The sequence below is a fragment of the Rousettus aegyptiacus genome, unplaced genomic scaffold, assembly GCF_014176215.1.
Source record: "Rousettus aegyptiacus isolate mRouAeg1 unplaced genomic scaffold, mRouAeg1.p scaffold_m13_p_8, whole genome shotgun sequence".
Taxonomy (NCBI): domain Eukaryota; kingdom Metazoa; phylum Chordata; class Mammalia; order Chiroptera; family Pteropodidae; genus Rousettus; species Rousettus aegyptiacus.
Genome location: NW_023416311.1, coordinates 89,031,151 through 89,043,443, shown reverse-complemented (window position 1 = coordinate 89,043,443; position 12,293 = coordinate 89,031,151).

Sequence of the window (12,293 nt, the reverse complement as noted above, 5' to 3'; positions counted from 1 at the left end):
GAAGGTGAGGATTAGCCAAATAAATACTTTTTTGGTAAATCTTGAGCTAATACAAGGATATGAAGAAGACAATCTCTAGGAGGAAAATTAAGCATCTCTCCATACTAACTGAGTAGTTTATAAGAAAGTCGCTTCTCATTTCCAAGGGTATTGAAACCCTTCTTCCAAGAAGTCTTCCCTCTGACTAATGGGAAGAGAATTGTAGTAAATCACTTCTAAAGTTTCTCTCTCAGGCAAAATTATAATCTTGGTAAAATACATCTTAAAGATTTTCTAATCCCTCCTTAAGTTTAAGTGCTTTGTGTTTCCTCCTAAGCCCTTACTAGGGTGTGAACACACCCCAGACTCTAAATATTTTCCTTCCTTTTCTCTTCCATGTAAAATGTTTCTGTCCTTTGTACTATTTCCCTAGATCCTGTCCTCAACCCAAGTTACAAGGAATTAGTCATATAAATAAAATAGCCAGCAGATGTGCTATATCGATATGCTACAAATTAATGTCTGTAATCTTATTTAAATGCTTGTTTTTGTCAGAATTTGATTGGGTTAGGTGATCTTTAAATTCTCTCCCAAATCTAATGTTATAAAATTTTATAAGTAATTCTGATCAGAAAAACTGTAAACCTTAAGCCAAGCTAGTTGGTAAGTTGACCTTTTGGGGCCTTTGAAATTAGACCACTTGTATTGTTTCCACTGAGTGTAAACATATCAGATATGATAGCTGCCCTTCAATCAGAAAGTTTAATAGCAACTTTTAGAAGTTATTATTGCGTACCTTGCTATATATTTTATACTCCGTGGCAAAATGAAGATGACCCAATTCTTTGCTATTCCTCTCATCAAGAAATTAAGTCTATTTTTCCCTCTGACATAGGTTTGGGCTGGCCTTGTGACTTTCTTTAGTCAATAGAATATGGTGACACTTTGACAGTTCTGGCCTAGGCCTGAAGAGGTATGGAAGCTTCTGCTTTCATCCCCTTTGGAGCCCTAAGCCACTAGGAAAAGCAGAGAGGTACTCTGCTGTAGAAACTACATGGAAGGAGGGAGGGAAGGAGGGAGAGAAGGAGAGAAGGAGAGAGGGAGGAAGAAAGGGAAGGATACAGACAGAGACTGAGAGAGAGGGAGACAGAGACAGAGAGACAGAGATGACAGAGACAGAGTCAGAGACAGAGAGACAGAGTGAGACAGAGAGAGACAGAGAGAGATTGAGACTGATAGATCCCTAACCAGCCCCTTTCTGTTCCAAGCATTTCAGCTGAGGTACCAGACATGAGTAAAGCCATTTTGGACTTCCAGCCCTAGAAAGCCTCCAGATACTGCAACTCCATGAGTAACCCCAGACAAGACCAGCAGAAGAACCACCCACCTGAGCTCAGTCCACAGTTGGTTGTTATTATTTTAAGCCACTAAATTTCAGAATAGTTTGCAACAGATAACTGAAACATATCCCTAAAAGCTGGCCTAATCCTTCCTTTGAAGAAAGAAGGAAAGGATAACAATTAAAAGAAATTTTTTAATAAAGTTCCTAATTATTATCATAATCATTCCACTCTCTAGGATACATTTATTCCTTCCTATATACAATAGCACATCTAAAATTTTGTTCAACACTTTCTCAACTGTACCTGTCTTTAATATTTGTTGCCGTCCATGCAATCATAAATTACAAGCTCCTGCTGGCCAAGAGCTAAGAACTCTAATAGGTCTTTTATAAAGGCTTTTAAGCAGTAATAATTTCAGCAGAGGCCTTCAGCAATGCTCAACCACGTTTTCCATAAGTCTCGCTTCTTTTCCACACTGAGAAGTCTAGCAATGGAACCTCAGAGAAAACTCTACTTTGAAAGCCTAATGTCATCTTTTTGCCTTCAAAGAGCATTGAAATCATAAGCCACTGTCAATGCACTCCTCCCAACAACAAAATGCCGTACACTGTGGCCACAGGTTTATTCTGTAGGAATACTTTTTATTGGTGTGTTATGAGGTTGGTTATTCCTAAAGGGAAATTTTAAATTCCTCTGCCACGTATTCATGTGTGACAAATCACTGACACCTATGTGAAAAGTCCCAGGCCAGAGCTCGTGTTTTTATACTGCCACCCTATGCTTCCTGAAAGAATCCATGGATTAAAGAGATTACAATTTGCTTGTTTCAAATGCTTAGAGTTTGAAAACCTTTGCCAGAATGTCACTAGACCCCTCATTATCTTTCAAATGTCAAGGAAAAGTAAAATGTGGATTCAAACTTTTTCATAAAATTTTCAAAGTTAAAATTATATGAATTTCTTTGGGGTAAAAAATATTCAATTTTTATTTTACATACTTCTGAATTGTTGGGATTTTGTAAAATATATGTGTTATTTCAGTAATTAAAAAGACAAGTATGATCAACAGGGAAATTAAATTATGTCTAAAATATCTATATCCATATATTTTTTTAATTTTCTCTAAAACAGTAACAGCATAAGTCTGGAAACTATGAGGTGCCATTATGGGAGTAGAAAGCCCATTGTACATGTCAACAGAGGATTAATATTGTTTTATCTTAATGCAACAATGATTGATTTATAAATGCACTAGTGTAAATACATCATACCCTTTTCTTGTGTACTGCGTGAATCCCCACAACAAACACCAAACTTTTAAACTAAATAGCATAAAATGCCAATGTCTGTTTGTAATGTCCACTGTCCCCCATAAAATGTAACCTGAAAGTCAAAAGTCAGTTGTGCTCACTAAATCTCTTCTCTACTAACCTGACTGTGCTTGAAATTTCTACCAGAGCCATCGTTGGGGTTAAATTATTGTAATGCCTACAGGAGACCTTTTCAAAATACAAATAGTGATTTTCTTAAAGGAGTAACAAACTAACCTGTTAGAATCAATAGTTTTACTTTATTAAACCATTACAATGCAAGGCCTGACTTCAAACAAATAATAGTCACTTACCCTCCTCATCCTTTTCTTGTGTTACTATTAATAATAATGACCATGATTATCAATACAATTTATTGAGCACTAATAATGAATTGGGCCCACAAGTTAGTACTTAACACATTATTTCTAATGCTGATACAACACTACAAAGTAGTACTTCTCCAGTTTCATGGATTAGAAAGCTGAGATCAATGAGGTTAGGTGATTTGTCCAAGGTTGCAAAGCTCCTAAGAAACAAAGTCAAGATTCCAACCAGAGCTGTCTGAAGCCAAAGACCATGTTCCTTCTGTACTGTGCTTATAATACTTAAGGCCAGGAAAGTACTGTACCTATGACAAAATTATAGAGTTAGCTGGTTGGCGAGGAAAATTTCCTTCTCTCTGTCATATTCTTGCCATCTAGAACCAGTGGCAGAAAAAAAGCCATTGCAATCACTTACTCCCAGATTCAGTTCCTCTCCTGCATACACCTCTTCCCAAGTTCTGGCCCTCAGCCAAGCCTCTGATCCCATTCCCCACTAGTTTCCCTAATCTAATTACAGCTCTTAGGAGACTCAATTATTCAAACAATAATCACAACATCCTGCTGAGTTTAAACAAAATATTTTTTAAAAACAAGTTCAAGGTGTTTTATAAATATTAAAAAGATAATAACTCCTTAAATGCATACAATGGTTGCTCTTCCTTTTCAAGGAACTTTAAAACTACTAATTGGTGCTTTAATATAATATTAAACATCTTTTAACCTGTGGAAATAAGTGTCTCAAGGTAAACAATTCTGACTCTTGCCTCACAGCACAAGGGGTTCTGACTCTCATTTTGTGAGGAGCAGCCTCTCGAACACAATGAGGACAGGGCAGAAAGTAAAGTGAGAACAAAGGCTGGAAGTTTATGGAAATCTTTCCATCTAGTAGACATGCTGCTCATAAGGCTCTTGTTTTGATAAGATGTTCCTTCAGCCATATAATTTGCTATTTTAAAAGGTGGCTTCCATCAATTACAACAATGTGGTATATGATGTAAGGGAAAGCTAAAATCATATTACACAAGAGTTAACCTCACAACGGATAAAAGACAAAGCTAAGAATAAACACGTGTGTGAGTTTGCTGCCAACCTGCTACTCTACAACCTAGATGGCTTGCAAAGATGCTTCAGTTGATCAAATGATATTCCCCTGCATCTGTGCTTGTTTCTATAGGGAACTGTGGCTAATTTCATCTACTGTTTCCTCATAACATGTTCTAATAGTTAAATAACATAATATTTTTATATTAATTTCTCTATTATTTGAAGATTTCCTTTAAGGATTTCTAAGGGACCATCATTAGCATGAAAACATGGTCTCTCAGGGGCACAACTTTGAAAATTACTTTAGAGACATACATGAGTTCCTAGAGCTAAAAGGCACACAAGTGTGATCTAAACTCAGTAGAATTCTGTACAAAAATGTGACCACATACAATATTCATGAAACCAGCTCTCTCAGAGCCAGTTAAGAAAGAGACAGAATTCGGCCAACAAATCTCTTGACAAATGAATAGACCTTAAAATTTTTGCAACAACAACTTGAACCGTTCTCCTTAAGGCTTAGTTATTTCAATGTCCTGAACAAAAACAACAATAACAAAAATCTAGATTGACCTTTAGTATGAAATGTTGACTCCCTTTTGACTTAAGGAAGATGCTCTATATTTTGGTAGCTCCTGTGTTCTTATTCTTCACTCAGCCAAAAGGAAGCCACCTCTCATCAGGAAACCTTAGACACTGTTACAGACTGGATGGTTACGTCCCTCCCAAAATGCATAGGCTGAATGTGACTGTGTTTGGAGATAAGGTCTTTATGGAAGTAATTAAAGTTAAATGAGGTCATAAGGATAGAGCCTTGATCTGACAGGATTAGTGTCCTTATAAGAAGAGACATCAGAGTGAACACAGTGAGAAGGTAGCAGTCTGCCTTTGCCAGGTACCTTGATTTTGGACTTCCCTGCCTCCAGAACTATGAGAAAATAAATTTCTATCATTTAAGCCCCATTATATGTTGTATTTTACTATTACGGCCTTGGCAGACTAATACAGATATCTGATTAAAAAGAGAGTATTCTACTGGTTTGATGGGAACCATACAATTAAAAATATGTGCAACCTAAAATCAGCAACGGAACTTGCTTGTACAGGTTTTTTGGTTTTTTTGTTTTTGATTTTGTTTTTTTCCAGTTCGACTTCCATGGAAGAGTCCAGTTAAAGATCCTGGAGAATCATGACATCGCACAATGAAGACTTGATTTTTTTTTTTTTTTTGTAATTGCCTTTCATGTTTAATTTATTTTAATAAAAGAATTTCCCACAGAACTACCTGGCTGCTCATCTGTACATTTACATTATTTGGCATTCATAACTCAGTACCTAAAGCTACAGTGGAATCCCCAGGGCTCTACAGAAATCGTAATGTGCCACAGACAATTAATACTCGTCAAATATTCTATAAGCTCCTCTATACCTCATAGTTTCCTTTGCAGGTACATTTGGAGTCATGTGACAAATTCTAGCCAAACAATTCTAAGTGGAAATGCATGTCACTTCTGGGCTAAGGCAGTTGAGAGCCAGTGAGCCTCCGCCACCTGTCTTTCTCCATCCACAAAAACCACAGAAGCCACAAATTCCAGATTCCATAGTTGCAAAATAGACTGAGAAATAAGCAAGAAATAAGCCTTTATTTAGTTAGTCCATGAGTCTGCAAGGTTTTATTTGTTGTAGCAGCTAACACTAATTATCCTAACACATCTTGAAACTCTCATTCCTACAGAAGATTTCATGACTTCGGTGCTATTTGAAGCTTGAATGTAAACTTGAAACTGCCTGCCAAGTCATGACAGACCATCAGCAATTGAGCATAGAGGGAACAAGGCAGATCAGGTATAGGTGTCTCCATTAGAACCACTTACTAAACTCCTTATATGTTTCTGGCCTGAGCTATATAATGTGGAGAGACAGAAAGAAAATGACACAGTTAAGGCTCTCACAATGCTCACAGTAATGTTCCCAATAAGGTTTTAGACTCCTGCCTCTCCTAATCAGGATGTTACTAATGTACTGGCTGCGTTGCTGAAGGAATTATATAATTATTCCACACTGAGGTTTTATACATACCTAGAATGATGATCGCATGAACTAAGGTAATAAGAAATGGGGGTTTAATTGATGCCATGGTTTTCAACTCCAATTAGAGCAATAAAATCCAAAATTTGATTTACAGTAACTTTCCTCACCACAGCCTTGCCAAAGTGCTTAGGGGTTGTAAGGGTAATTAAAAATAATCAAAGAAGATAATGCTAATTAAAACCATAAGCTAGAACTAGGGTGATGGTTAGATTAATTTACATCTTAGCCAGTACATTCCTTTATCTTATTCCAAAATTCCAGGGAACATTCTTTAGTCACTCGTATTCTTTTTACGAATGGGAAAGCTGAGGATGTGGAGGCTATCTGGACTGAAACTCAAATGGACCACAAAGTTTATTTGTGGGCCTATGCTCCATCACAGACCCCATGTTCTTTCCCTTTGTCTCCTTCCATTGCCATTCTCAGATGTTACTTTTCAATTCTCAAAAGATAAAAAGTTTTTGTTTTTTCAGTTTTGCCTCTTTTGCTCCCATGGCATCTACCAACTGTTGCCTTTGAGTAGCAGAGAAACCAGGAGCACTGCCCAGTGGCCCCCATCTGCTGGCTTCTTCCAGAGGCTGCTTTTGAAATGGGGAGGGAGAGAGAGAAAGAGAGATTGAAGGAGGGAAGGCAAGAGAGAGAAAGACAGACAGACAGAAAGAATGATTTACTTCATGGATCTTACCCCTCTACGATTCAGTGGAATCCTAATTATCAAAGTCTGATATAGCAACCTGTCAAGAGTATGAACCAATTGGCACATATTAAGACAACTCTCTCTACTGAAGACTTCCTTCCTTTACTCAGTTAAAATCATTTCGTTTTGATTCTTCCAGTTACCATAACAAGCACTTCAGTTGCTTCCTCTGAATGTTTCACAACGACAAAATCTGGCTAAAGAATGTGATCTTAAGAAAAAAAAAAGAACAAAAATAAGAATACCTAAGCACTTGCTAGGCTATGGGTCAATCAGTTTTATTTGTATTATGTAAGTTTATTCACATTATTAACTCAAAAAATTATGAAGTATAAATATAGGGGTGACATTTATCCAAATATGGTACATATTAAAAATCATCATTATGTGATATTAACACTAAAACATTAATTACCTTTTTTATATAAAGTGTTCCTCCGAGAATTCAGTTCTCATTCTTCTTTATAAAATCTCATAATACCATGACTCATGTTAAATGTAAAGGCATTATTCTATAATATCCCAGAAAAAAAAAATCAACATGTACCATAACATAAAGAAAGCTTATTTTGCTAGGTGTTTTTTCCATATAATCAGGAAAAAAAGTTATTTTTATTCACTTTTCTAAAGCAAATTACATTGAAGATTAGAAAAAACATGGAATTGAGCTTTAAAACACATGCATGCTGAACCTGGCTTTGTGCCTTAGCCAGCTGTGTCAGTTGGGGAAGTCATTTAACCTCTCTATGACACACTTCCTCATCTATAAAATGAAGAGCACATTTCCATATTATTGGTTTTGACTAAAAAAGCTAATTTAGAATACATGCTATTGATTACCTATTTAACAATATTTTCCATTTCTCCTATATCTCCATCTTTTCCTCATCTAATAATGAATTATCAGTTATCTGTTACATGTCAGAACCTGTTAAGTATTAGGAATACAATATGCAAAACATTACCTTTGTCTTCTATAAGACCATAAACTGAGTAGGGGAACAGTCATGTACACAGGTAACTCTAATGCAGTGTTATCAATGCTATAATAGGAGGAGGGTTCTAAGTGCTGTAGGAGAACAAACAGTAGAATTAGAGTAGTCAGAAAAGACTTCGAGAGAGGATGTGACATTTGATTAATGCCTTGAAATGTGACTATTTTATATATTTGGATAAAATTTCTCCTCACCACTTTCCATACGTTAATAGATATTTAGTCTTCTTTCATGACACCATAAAAGGCAGTACTCCAACCAACTTGACCATGGCCTTAAACAAAATTACCTATTGACCAGTCACCAAAATAAAACCACATTTCGTCTCTTGACATGAGAATGGATCAAAAAAAAATCAAATGAAATAGAATATGGAAGTGTCTTGAAGATATAGAGTCAACTGAAGCATTCAAAGAGTCCACAGTCCCTCTCGTTCTTTTAAGGAAACTCCATATTTCGTAGTCTATAGTTTATGGTCTCCTCTAACTTAGATCTCCAAATCCCTACGTAAGAAATTCTAGCCAAAGAATTAAGCTTCCATTTCTCTTAGGGGACATGGTCAACCTATAAGAACATATGCTGACACATACGTGACATGCTGGCTCAAGCATCTCTATTAGAACGTCTGGCAGCACATTCCAACCACCCTTTATCAGTATGGCCAGAGCTGTGCACTACAACCAGCCTCTGTTGACACACATCCTGAGCTGTATACTCCAAACAGCTTCTATCAGTACATCCACAGCAGTGTACTCAAAGCAAACTAACGAACCAGTTCCTTCATATCAACAACTGCATCAGGATAGCATTAGTGCGGAAAGATTCAGAAGCCAAACTGAATGGAATAAAACCTTACAGACATGTGTACAATGAGACCGTCTAGAAGGGCCTTACCCTAGATAAAATAAAAACTACCCTTTTTATATTACAAATAAATTCTTAAGTCTGACAGGAGTTCATTGAAAGGGGGAATACTGATGCACTGTTGGCAGGGCTGTGGAAGAGTACAATCCTTTGGAAAGTAATCTATTCATCTGTATCAAGAACTTGAAAATGTTCATATTCTTGGACACAGCTTCTAGGATATAACCCTACTTATGTACATAAAAAAAAAATCTTTATGCATGAAGATGGGCACAACATTGTTTATAGTAATAAAAAAAAGTAAAAAAGAAAATAGAAAGAAAAACAGTACAATTCAAAAGTTTAACAATAAAAGAATGGCTTACTAAAATTATTATACATTTATATCTTAAAATATAATAGACCCATTAAGTAGAACTTAACAAAGGGTTTATAAACCCTTGGAAAATACATAGTTTACAATATTAAAGGAATAAACAAAAATACGAAATAGAATAAACAGTTAAATTTTAGATCACAGCCATGCTTTAAAAATCCATATAAGAAAAAAGACTAGTAGAAAATAAAACAAAAAATTCCCAGTGGTTGTCTTTGAGTGAAATCAATTGACTGACATTTATATTATTTTAATTTTAATATTTCTTATCTTTTTGCTAATGAGATTCAGGAAATAAAATTCAGTGAATTAAATGCATTAACTTGAAATGGCCCAGTTTAGGTTTGGTGTTAGATATTCACAGATCCACAGACAGCCAGACAGATTAATGACCAACGTGAACCAATACTAAGTCCAAAAGAATGTCAGTGAACTGAAAAGCTAAGGGAGGCACAATGATATAAAACAAGAAAGTTAGATTCCCAGAACTTATGAGTAATAAGCAGATAAATACAGAGGGAAAAATACAATTAGAAATGCATCTCATTAGCGAGAGTTCTGGTCAAGATGCAGAATAGGTATACGCTGTGCTCGCCTCCTCCGAGGACCACATCAAAAATACTAAATTACAAAGCAACCATCTTTGAGAACCACCTGAAGTCTACCTGAACAGAAGTCCTATAGGTAAGGATATACAGAAGAAGCCACACTGAGACTGGTAGGAGGGGTAGAAACATTGAACAGGCTGGTCTCACAACCACATGTGGAATTAAAAATAGGGAGGTATATCTCACTACAGAGGTCCCCCCTGAGAAGTGAGGAGTTCTAATCCCAGATTAGTCTCCCCAGTCTAGGATTACAGTGCTAGGAAGAGAAGTCCCCATAACTTCTGACTGTGAAAACCAAAAGGGATTGTGGCTGAGTGAGATGGAGAGTGGCTGAAATCACAGGCATTCTGCTTAAAGGGGCCATGCACAGACTTACTCACTGACAGGCTCACTCTCTTTGAGCTCCAGTACTAGGGCAGCAGCTCAAAAGGCACTGGATATAGGGGAGAGACTGAATTGTCTGGCTTCAGAGCGAGGGCTGGCGAGGCAGCTTCCTATCAGACAAAGGTGCTGGCATAAGCTATTGTTCCTTTGTTGAGCTCTCCCCCAATCCAGTCCACAGACACAGGCGGGCACCATATCTAAGTCTCAATCAACCTGGCTAACATTTCCCTGGTGATTCCAGGACCTCGCCCCACCTAACTTGTGGCACCACCCAAGCCACTTTCGGTTTCTTTTTTCATTTAAACAACCTATCTTGACTTATGCTGCAAACTTCCCTAAAATCTCTCAAAGGTTCACAAACTCAAAAAAAAGTGATCTTGACATGCCCCATACCCTGCACTAGCAGTAGATGGCTTTGGTTCACAGCTTAGCCTCTCACAGGTATCTCCGAGCCCAGCAAAAGTGACAACCATCTGCAGATTGCTTTGTAGTTCATGCCAAGTGGACCCAGGCAGGGCACAGGCAGCAGCTGACCTTGCTCTACGCCAAAGCCCTTCCCAAGAGGTCCCAGAACCAACACATCCAGTGGCCAGCTTTGGACCACACCAGAGTACCACACAACCAGATCCACAAGCATACCCAAACGGCAGATTCAGCAGGCACCAGAGCCCTGCTAAATCGAATCCTGCTCCATAAAGTCAGCTCCTCCACTGCAGCCACATCCAGTCCTGACAACCAATCATCCCAAGGGTCAATCCCTTTCAGTGATGTACCAACAGCAACCAAGGCTCAACTACAGCAGGAGGGCACACACAACTCACACAAGGGACATATCTGTAGCACCTGGGTCAGATGACTGGGCCCCACAGGACACCTACTACACAAGGTCACAAAAACCAGATGTAGCAGCTCTATCTAATAGATATAAACAGACACAGGGAGGCAGTTAAAATGAGGAGACAAAGAAACCTGTCCCAAATGAAAGAACAGAACAAAGCTTCAAAAAAAAAACTAAACAAAATGGAGACAAGCAATCTACCAGATGCAGAGTTCAAAACACCGGCTATAAGAATGCTTAATGAACTTAGAGGAAGAGTATATGAACTCAGTGAGAACTTTAACAAAGAGACAGAAAATATAAAAATGGAGATAGAAAACATAAAAATGAACCAGTCAGAAATGAAGAATACAATAACCGAAATAAAGAATACATTAGAGAGAATCAACAGGAGACTAGATGAAGCAGAAGAATGAATCAGTGATTTAGAAAACAAGGTAGCAGAAAACACCCAATCAGAACAGCAACAAGAAAAAGAATCCAAAAAAATGTGATAGTTTAAGGTGCCACAGGGACATCAAATGTACCCACGTTTGCATCATAGGGCTACCAGAAGAGAGAAAGCAAGACTTTGAAAACCTATTTGAAGAAATAATGACAGAAAACTTCACTAACTTAGTGAAGGAAACAGACATACAAACCCAGGAAACACAGAGTATCTTAAACAAAATGAATTCAAAGAAGCCACTACACAAGGCCACTCTTGATCGCACAAAACAGATCATAATTAAAATGTCAAAGGTTAAAGACAAAGAGAGAATCTTAAAATCAGAAAAACAGTTAGTTACCTATAAGGGAGCTCCCATAAGACTGTTAGCTGATTTCTCAACAGAAACCTTGCAGACCAGAAGGAATTGGCATGAAATATTCAAAGTTATAAAAAGCAAGAACAAACAACAAAGATTACTCTACCCAGAAAAGCTGTCATTTAGAATCTAGGGATGGATAAAGAGCTTCCCAAACAAAAGAAAGCTAAATGAATTCATCACCACCAAGACAGTATTATAAGAAATGTTAAAGGGAGTTCTTAAAGAAGAATAAAAAAAGATGAAAAACATGAATTAAAAAATGGGATAACTACATAGCTATCAACAATTACTTTAAACATAAATGGATTGAATGCATCAAACAAAAGATATAGAGTGGCTAAATAAGAAAATAAGACCCCTACATATGCTGCCTATAAGAGTCCCACTTCAGATCGAAAGATGCACACAGACTAAAAATAAAGGGATGAAAAAAAGTGTTTCATGAAAATGGAAACAAGCAAACAAAAAAGTTTGGATAGCAATACTTATACCAGACAAAATAGACTTTAAAACAAAGGCTATATAATAAGAGACAAGGAAGGAACCAGTAATCCCACTTCTGGTTATTTACTTGAAGAAACCCAAAATGCTATCTCAAAAGGATATGTGAAACCATATGTTTATTACAGC